Source organism: Erigeron canadensis, chromosome 7, assembly GCF_010389155.1.
Source record: "Erigeron canadensis isolate Cc75 chromosome 7, C_canadensis_v1, whole genome shotgun sequence".
Taxonomy (NCBI): domain Eukaryota; kingdom Viridiplantae; phylum Streptophyta; class Magnoliopsida; order Asterales; family Asteraceae; genus Erigeron; species Erigeron canadensis.
The window spans coordinates 4,288,335-4,299,326 of record NC_057767.1 but is presented as its reverse complement, the minus strand read 5'-3'; the positions used below and the strand labels follow the sequence as shown (position 1 = coordinate 4,299,326).

General features: G+C 32.0%; 1 pseudogene; it reads left to right on the top strand.

Moving 5' to 3' along the window:
* Positions 1 to 1,432: 1,432 nt before the first annotated feature.
* On the top strand, positions 1,433 to 9,188 carry LOC122608479 (annotated as a pseudogene).
* The last annotated feature ends 1,804 nt before the right edge of the window (positions 9,189 to 10,992 follow it).

The following is a 10,992-nucleotide window of genomic DNA, read 5'->3' as shown; positions in this document are numbered from 1 at the left end:
TAATTGGATGACCCTCTTTGCATATTATTCACTAGAAAATTAAGTGCCTTTTCTGAAACGACTTTTTCTATTAGGAGTTTGCTCCACTAAACAACCAAAAGGTTGGAAAAAATTGTATGGATGAAAAGAAAATAAAGACTTTGGTGTTTCTAGGAATTTTACTTACAAATTTTACAAAACAAGAAAATCCGTTGATGACAACACCGGATGTAGCCACATGATTGGTGTCTTAGACACCGGATTTGGCCTACGTTGTACGATTTTTCTAGCTTTTGTCTTCAACATTCAAAGTCTAGTATGGTATCTGGAATTGCGATCTTGTTTTCTGGGTCACCACGTAGCGGCGAAGTCCGGTGTCATAGACACCGAACTTTAATGATGTTGCGAACCCGACTTCCTTGTTTTGTAAAACTTCTGGGTAAAATTCCTAGATGCACCAACGAGTTTGTTTTTTGTCCCATCCCGTGAAAAAATTTCAAAAGGCTGCTACAACTCCCAAAAGTAGTCCATATGATCACTAGTGTTGGAAGTTTTACAAATGTTTTGAGCATCGATCCTATGGATTAAACCAATTTATACGTTATGTTGAATTTTTATGAGGGAATAAACAATAATAAAATAGAAAATCGGATTCATGAAGAAGACTCCACATATTTTTGTACTGATAATAATCACAACATGACATGTTGAGTTGTTTTTTTAATTTGAGAGAATTATTCCTTGATTTGAGGCGATAAAATCATAATGCATATAAGGAGAGTGCTCAAGGAGAGTCAATCTTTGGCTCGTAAAAGCCTAACACATGCAAAAACCAATTGATCTGGGTTAACTATAAGCAAAATCTCTACCAACTATCAATAGGTGGATTGGTATACAGCGTAGCTTGAGAGGTTTTGAGTTTAAAATTCTAGTGTGCAAAATGCTTACAAGAAAATTTAGACAGAGATTTCTTTTGTAAATGAAGTTGAGTATATAAAAAGTCATGCCGCTAAGTGTAAATTTGTCGTTAAAAGAAAAAACTATGCAAAAATCTTTCATATAGACGACAAAATAAACAAGAGTGTTTCTTTGAATTGTATATTCTAAACGAGTAACGGTCTAATCCAAAGTCATTGAACCATAACACAAGTTGATGCCCAGTCAGCGCAAAACTTTTCCTATCAAATCTTTTTTCAATAATATATCTGAATAATAATAAAATCAGAATAATGTACAAAACGTAAGACGGGCATATACTTTGTCAAAGATTCGAATTTGTCTGGGTAACCTGAATATAAAAGACTTTATCCGTTTACATCTCCATTGTACGTGTTGGGTATATACTACTAATCACTCTATACATATTGCTCTGAAAACTGTTAAAAACGAATAACACACATATCTTTAATTATAGGAGAACCCTCATAAACAAAGCTAGATAGAAAGGAGAAACATGCTTCTTCACTTCATTATCATGTGTCTCTTTACGTTACCTTTAACAACAATATCCTTGGGAACTCTTCGAGGGTCCAACTCGAGTTATATGGGCAAATACATATCAAAGCCCAACTGTCCATCCAAGTGCGGGGATGTTACAGTTCCTTACCCTTTTGGTATTGGCAATGACACAGGTTGTTCCCTAGACGACACATTCTACGTTACTTGTGACACGTCCGTAAAGCCCCCTAAGTTGTACCTCACATCAAGCAACATCGAAATCTACAACATTTCGGATTCAGAGTTGCGCATTAATACTGGAGTTGGCTATAAATGCTACGCAAGTAATGGAACTGTAACCGATGAATATAATTATTGGACTAACTTGGCGTACGAGGGATTCACTTTCTCGGAGAAGAATATGTTCACAGCCATTGGGTGTGATGATGCTGCTATTATTGAATGGGTAGGCGACGACAATTTCAGCGGATGTTTTGTAAATTGCAATGGACCAGTGGATGTACCAGATGGGCGTTGCTCAGGGGAAGGCTGTTGTCAGTCACCTATACGAAAAGGTCTCAAATATTACAATGTTACACTCGACTCGTTTGGGAACCACAGGAATATTTGGTCCATCAATGACTGTGGCTATGCGTTCCTTGGTGACGTAGGCACTTTTAAGTTTCTTGGTGCCAGTGATTTATCTGCTTCCTCAGGCTTAGCGAAGAGGGTTGAGGCGAGTGTTCAAGTTGTGGTCGATTGGGTTATCAGACGAGACCATAATTGCACTGAGGCTGCGGAATGCAAACAGAATAGTCATTGCTATTATGTAGATGGCGGTGGGTATCGATGTATATGTGACAACGGTTATGCGGGTAACCCGTATCTTGATCAAGGCTGCCAAGGTAAGTTTCTCCTGGTTAAATCAGTGGGGAAATACATTTTATGCTAGCGTTTAGACCGTTATGTGATGTTTAATTAGTTATCATTTGCACAATGCAAGAAGGCATAAAGAGGTCACATAAAACAAAATCCTACGTGGCAAGGCTAGCAAACGTGTAGGGCTGTCAATCAGGTCGACCCGGTTCGACTTGCAACAGATTGTCGGGTTGAAAATCTTTACCCTTAACCCGAGCTACCAAAAGTTTCATGTCAAAAATTTCAATCTGCACCGGATCCGGATTGATCTGATTAATATGGGTTGGTGAGTCAAACAAATTGATTTTAACTCAAGTGTGTTTAATAATAGATTATAAATTAAGTTACTAATAACAAACCTACTTATAAATCGGTAAATTTAATATTGATTAATAATAAACCTATAAAATATTCCTTACAATATTATTCTTAAAAATTAATCACTCATTTTCTTTATTATTAAAAAAACAATAAATAATAGAGTTAATTACTGAAATGTTATCTCACATTTGCGCCATATTACTGGTTTCATACCTTTCCTTTCGAAATTACGTTGATCATACCCAACATATGCAAATCTCCACTCGGACCATATTAGAGGCTAACGCCGTCAGCTGGCCGTTAAAACCTCCCCCACGTGACTTGCACGTGAGGGGTAAATATGTAATATTGCGTTTCCTAATTACTGAAATGGTATTTAACGTTTACATGATATTACTGGTTTCATACATATATATTTCTTAATTACTTAAATGGTACCTAATGTTTAGTTATTAATTAATTAACTAATTTTAATTTTTTATATTTTTCTTTTATAAAAATTCTCCAAAACTTGTTTCAATTTTATGAAAATAGTCAGAATACACTTATAATCCACTAAAAAATAATACCAAATAGCTATTATATAACAAAATATAAGTTTTAAAGTTCACGAATAACCAAAAATAGCAATAAAGTATCATAAAACAATTTTAAAAAAATTTGCGAGGAAATTTTTTTTTTGAAAAAATTCCGAAAATACCGTAATGGTAATACCAGAAATACAAGTCAGTATTTACTGCGACACGAAGCTTAAAGCAATGTTTTAAATACCCGTAAATACCGGCTGATATTTCTGGTATTACCGTTGCGGTATTTCTGAAATTTTTAAAAAAGAAAATTTTATCTTTTTTAAAAAATTATTTGTATGATACTTTATTACTATTTTTGGTTCTTCGTAAACTTTAAAACTTATATTTTGTTATGAAATAACTATTTGGTATTATTTTTTAGTGGATTATAGGTGCATTTTGACTATTTTCATTAAATTATAACAAGTTTTGGAGAATTCTTATAAAAAAAAATAAAACAAATTAAAAAAAATATAAAAAAATTAATAACTAAACATTATAGGTATGAAAGCAGCAATATCATGCAAACGTTAGGTACCATTTCAGTAATTAGAAAACGCGATATTACATATTTACCCCTCACGTGCAAGTCACGTGGGGAAGGTTTTAACGGCCAGCTGACGGCGTTAGCCTCCAGTATGGTCCGAGTGGAGATTTGCATACGTTGGGTATGATCAGTGTAATTTCGAAAGAAAATGTATGAAACCAGTAATATGACGCAAACGTGAGGTACCATTTCAGTAATTAACTCTAAATAATACATTAATCATCATTATGTTTGTAATATACAACAAAGAAAAGTTATATTATGATTGATTATCAAAAATTTAAAGATTCATTTTAAGAATATAATATAATGGTTATTAGACTTTTACGAGTCATAAATCAAACGAATTATAACAAAAACGAGACGACTTTTTAAGTAACTTTTATTTGCTCCCGATTGGGGTGTGGCTCGGTCTGAGCCAAGGCGAGTTGCTAACTTGTTCGAGCCACTAGAAAAACAATGAATCAATAGTTATTATAGTTTAATACATATAATGATGCCTATATATAATATATTATATATCATTTTGTATATTACTATATATATTTAACGTTTTTAGTGCGAATTTAAAGATATATAATAAGTTTATGACTCATAATTATCTAATATGTAATATCGTTATTACATTATAAAAATTCTTTAACCTTGTTGAAAAGTTTTTTAAAAAAAAGGACAATGCAAATAACCTAATTGTCCTTAATAAACCCTCTTTTAAAAAGACTTATAAAAGATTACTCAAATTGCTCATAATTAACTAATTTACATCTAAAAGCCTTATATTCTAAAATAGTTTCACTACCACTTGTACATTGATTACATTGGGAAATGATATTCCTACAACAAATTCTAGCTATCTACAACAAAACCTGCATCATGCAATTGTATTCTATGCATAAAAAGTTGTATCTTTGTTGTAAATGACCAAATTTTATTATAGAAATATCACTACCTGATTACATTACATCAACCTACACTACTCGATGTGCACACCACCACTAACTAGATCAATACCCGGTCGGTGACCGGGTAAACAATTAATATATGTATTACACATTGAAAACATAAAAAGATCTTAATTAGTTTATTTTAAAAGGTTGATATTAAAAGACAAAATTATTTTTTTCTCTTGGCTATGGTAGCCATATATATATATATATATATATATATATATATAATTTCTCATAGGGTGGCTATCAAATGAGAATCAAATTAAAATGAGAACACTTAAAAACTACATTTTGATGCATTAAAAGTCCATAAAACTGACATAATGCATAAATAATTATCATTATTTAAGTGTTTAACAACATATTGATCCGTTAAAATAAAAAAAATCACGTTTTTTGTTGGATGCATCATTTTAAGAATATGCATCCAAGATGGATGCACAAAACAAAAAAAAGGATTTTTTCGATTTTGACGGATCAATGTGTTGTTAAACACTTAAATAAATGATAGTTAATAATGCACTATGTTAGTTTTATGGACTTTTAATGCATCAAAATGATGTTTTTAACTGTTCTCACCGTCTTATTTTAAAAGTGTTTTCACTGGAGTATTACCCTATATATATAATTTCTCACAACCCACAACCATTTGAACTAAAATCGACCCACCAATCCACAACCTAAATGACCCGTTTGACTTAAAAATCAAGTCACCAATTTATTTGACCCGTCAATATAAAACTCGACAAGACAACCAGCTAATCCAAATTTTTGAATTTTTCATTAATGATATCTGAAAATCCTTTTCAAAATGCAAACTTCTTCAAAAGAGTTTTTTCATTTGATAAACATAATAAACTAAACAGATTTTTTTTTTTACAATAGGTTAACGTAAACACATTGATTAACATTTTCTGTTGCTCATTCTTTTAGAATGGCATACTATGTTAATCTAAAAACCATCTTTTTAATTATGATTAATTATTTATAAATAATCTATAAGTCAATTCGTCAACCATTTGACCCGTTAACTCGACAACTTACAACCCACAAACCATTTGACTTAAAATCAACATACCAACACAACCTATAACCCAAATGACATATAATATGTTTGACCTGAAATCAACCCAACAATCCACTTAACCTGGCAACTCGAAACTCAGATTTATATGGATTTTTCATAATAATATAAAGTCAATTTTGAAATATTTTGGCGAAACTTGTTCAAAAGAATTTTAATTTGATAAACATAATAAGCTAAATGGTTTTTTTTTTTACAATATGTTCAAGTAAACACAATGATTAACATTTTTTGTTGCTCAATTTTTTATTTAAAATGACGTACTATCCTACTATTAAAAACTTATTTTCAATTATGATAAATTGTATCCTTTTTATAACTTTTTAAATTACACTATACACCAATGAACTAAATAACTCAACTATAATAACTTAGATATTTTATAAATAACTTCGGCTTTGCAAATTATATTAATGATTTCTTGCTATTCAAAAAAAAAACTTGCTATTAGAAAAAAATTGATGATTTCTTTACTTTCCATGACAAAAATATTTAATTATTTTCATTTCAATTAGTCAAACTTTCTTTCATATGTTAACGGAACATTTATGTTTAAAAGCAAAAACTTGAGGGTAATTACTAAGTTGTCTGGATTAGTTTTTATTTTCAATTGTGAGGATTAAGTTTTTAGTTTATTTTAAAAGGTTGGGATTAAAAGACAAAGTTATTTTTTTCTCTTGGCTATGGTAGCCATATATATATATATATATATATATAATAGTCACTGCCATCACAATCAGTCGACGCCACCATTAGACCGCTGTCGCCGCCACGTTGCGCGATCACTCTTCTAGTTTAGTAGATGCATTAAGATAATCAACTTATAATTTGTTTCTAATATGTCACATATGGTGGATGATAATATAAGGCTTTCGGATATCTAAGCTTAAGTGTAGAACATTCACATAATAAATTTAATCCATAAAATTCATAGAGGCCCAATCATTTATTCATTAAAACAAAAAATATTAAAAAATTAGTATATAAGAGGTTCCATACCTAAGCTTAGGTGTTAGACAACCTTAAATTCATTTTTCCCGTCTCACACACACACACATAATCATACTATACTATGGTGTGGAATATATATATATATATATATAAATGTTCTGACTTTTACGAGAGGTTTAGAGTCGAGTCAAAAGTCAAGAATCGACAAATATATATATATATATATATGGAAAAGTGAATATAAGATTGTTCCATACCCAAACTTAGGTATAGAACCCTTCACATAACAATATTTTAATATTTGTTGTATAATTAATAAAACATGACCGCTATGATATTTATGGTATAAAAAAAATGGTATGTGAGGGGTTCCATACTTAAGTTTGGGTATGAGACAACCTTATACTCCTTTCCCCCATTTATATATATATATTTATATATACACATTTTATAAGAATTAATTTATAAAGATATGAGGTTAGCAGGTCGACTTGAAGGTCGAACATTCCTACCCGAATTCCACCCAAAAAAAGATTAGGTGGCTAGTTGACGGGTTAGTAAGTCAAATATACACAACCTGACCGGATTTTTTTCAAGTCGGGTTTCAGATTAGGTCGAATATTTACAACCCTAACGAACATAAGCGTTCATGCAAAATGTCTCTTAGATCAAGTTATTGCATATAATTTAAGTCAATTTTGGTTGTGTTGTGCATGACAAGCTCCATTTATTTTCAGACATCATCGAGTGTGCAGATCCAGGAACATACCCTTGTTATGGTATTTGCATTAATACTCCAGGGAGTTACAATTGTACGTGTCAACCAGGATCCGTTGGGGATGCAACAACACAAAATGGTTGTCAAGTACTTGGTGAAACTAAAGATCGGACAAATTTTGTTATAGGTACTATTCTCTCAAGAAAGTATGAAAATATGAATGTATATATAAGCGTCTCAAGATTAATTAAAGCCATTAAAACAAAAATGTCTTTGTAAGTTTTTTCCTTTCAATTTTAATCATAAAGATTGAGTTTTAAATGTACTTTTAATTGATATAAATTTAATCAAAGCCCAACTGTTAATTAGCTATCAAAAACTTTGTTCTCCTGAAACTGACTACAATGATTATCCTTTCTAAGTGCTTTTCATTTTCAACTCATATGTAGCAATGGCGTTAGGCCTTTTTGCAATATTATCTGGGATAATGGTGCTTTTCTTTGGTGTAAGAAGAAGAAAGCTAACTAAACTCCGAGAAAAGTTCTTTGAGCAAAACGGGGTGTGTTATTAAAACAAAAGCTTAACTCACAAGGTTCTCATGAGGCGATGGCTTTGTTTAGCACTCAACAGCTTCGAAAAGCCACCAATAACTATTCTCAAGACCAAATTATTGGACGAGGTGGATATGGAGTAGTGTACAAGGGAGTATTATCTGATGAACGTGTGGTTGCGGTGAAGAAATCTAAACTAGTGGATGGTGGCCAGGCAGAGCAATTTATCAATGAAATTATGATAGTTACACAAGTCATCCATCGAAATGTGGTAAAGCTTTTGGGGTGTTGCTTGGAAGAGGAGGTCCCTGTACTAGTTTACGAATTCATATCCAACAACACTCTTTTCCATCATCTTCACTATAGATCGGGCGGAGCGGGTTGGTTATCTTGGGATAACCGGTTGAGGGTAGCTGTTGAAACTGCTGGTGCACTTGCATACCTTCATTCGGAAACTATTATGCCAATCATCCATAGGGATGTCAAGTCGACCAACATACTAATAGATGACAACTACACTGCTAAAATTTCAGATTTTGGTGCATCAAGGTTAGTTCCATTAGATCATGACCAAGTAACCACACTTATTCAAGGAACGCTTGGGTATTTAGACCCAGAATACTTCAACACAAGTCAGCTAACTGAAAAAAGTGACGTTTATAGCTTTGGAGTGGTCCTTACAGAGCTCATAACCGGGAAAAAGCCCATTGGTGTTGACAGAAACAATACTGAAAAAAATTTAGCCAGTTACTTTGTCAATTCAATCAAAGAAAACCGCTTATTTGAAATTGTTGAACCTAGACTCTTACGTGAAGGGACTCTTGAGCAGTTACAAGCGATAGGTAATCTGATAAAGAGATGTCTTAGTTCACAAGGCTGTGATAGACCTACAATGAAAGAAGTAGCGGCGGAGCTAGAGGGCATGAGGAAGTTATCTCATCCTTGGCTTCAACAACAAGTAGATGAAGAGACTCAAAGTTTAGTCCTAGAAGTCGAGCAGTCTGATCTTTATGATGTCCCATTAGTTTCATACACTACTAATGAATGGGAAACTTCCTCATGTAGCACGGACTTGGCATTTGGAGAAAACAAACCACGTTAAACATCGATGTTTCTTTTGGTCTCAACCGTTTCAGTGTGCACAAATATAGCTAATTAGGTTAAAGTGCTGATTTCAGTGTTCATCTATTTTGAGATCGTTAATAGCTTACTTGGAGTTCAAGAGATGAAATAAAAGCTTTGTATTTTCTTATAACTTTGTAATAGTTTCTAAAATTTCTAGAGGTATATGTAGTTCGTAACATGGATGCGTACAGTTCCGTTTGCTTCAATAGTTAGAAAAACCAAAAACTGAACCACTGTTTGGTTTTTGAAAACAAACGTAATAGAACAATAATGACATGTGTTCAATAAGATTTATTTTTTTCTCAAGTTGTATCTTAGTACAACTTAAATTGTATCACTATGCACTTAAGCAGTGACGGCCCTAAGAATTCAAATGCCCAGTCCGAAACGAGAAAAAAAAGTGCCCCCAACCCTTAGGAATCCAATTATATAAGAATTGTATATATATATATATATAATTGAGACATGGGGTGAATAGCATGGGGTGCATTTAGGTGAAAGACCCAACATCAGGCAAAGGGTTTGGAACCGTTCAGAAGGTGGTCTAGAGCATGCCATGGATGCGTTTTAAGAAACTTCCTACTTTAAACCCAAATATATATATATATATATATATATATATATATATATATAAGGACACTTTTAAAATAAAGACACTTGGGACACTTCTCAATTATTCATTTTTCACCATCTCAACCACCACCACCACCATCCCCACCACCACCACTATGATCCTCCGGTGACCACCACCACCACGACTTACACATGTGTAAGTTATACAACCACCATCACCACCACCACCACCACCATCATCTCCGGCCACCATCACCACATGGGGTTTTCTTCAATTTTATTTTTGTAATTTATCTTCTTGCTAACTTGTATCGATTGATTGCATTTAGTTTTATACAAAAATTCTTGGTTCATCATATTAAAAGTTTAGGTAAATCTATATAACTTTACTTGTCATTTAAGGCCTCGGTTAGTTGTTTCGCGCGATTATATTTGAATGTTGCAAAATGGGTTTTTAATAAAATATTTAATGTCTTCTATATAATATTTTGTTTTTATTTATTGCCATAATGTCATAATCTCTTATTAGAAAAGATTTTAATGATTAGATACTTTGAGTAAGAGTTATTTAAAAACCCATGGAACAAAAAACACACGAGCATAAATCCCGAACATTACATGAATTGTGATAGCGTATATTGAATTTCAGTTATATGCATTGTATGTAGTGAACTTTCAAATCTTGTGAATCGTATATATTCATGTATGTGTGACAACCATATAAGCTGTCACTTGTAAGTTTTTGATTGGTCGGATACATACAACGCACAGAATTTGAAAGTTCATTATATAAAATACACATGATTGAATTAAATTTCGATCCACATTATGATAATTCATGTAAAGTTCTTTACGAGGTATTAATCGCTTTTGTAGATGATGAACCGTGTGACAACATCACTTTGTGGACAATTGCGACATAGTTGAAATTATCATCTCATTTGTAGTTAAAAACCTTATATATTTCCAAAATATATTCTAATCTAATTTTTAATATTGAAGGATATATTTTGACCATTCAAGTTGTGTTGTGAGACTGAATAATTTATCCATCTAAAAGGAACTAAAATATTATTTTTCGTAAATATTGTGATAGCTTATGATAAATTATTTTTTTATAATTTAAGGGAATGTCATTTAGTAACTTTAAGAAAAGGAAAATAACCATTTAAAGGTTACAATTAAAAGTAACTTTTATAAAAATTATGAGTTTTTCAAAAATATTTATAAAAAGTTGTTTTATATGTGATAAAAAAAAAGAATCAACTAAAT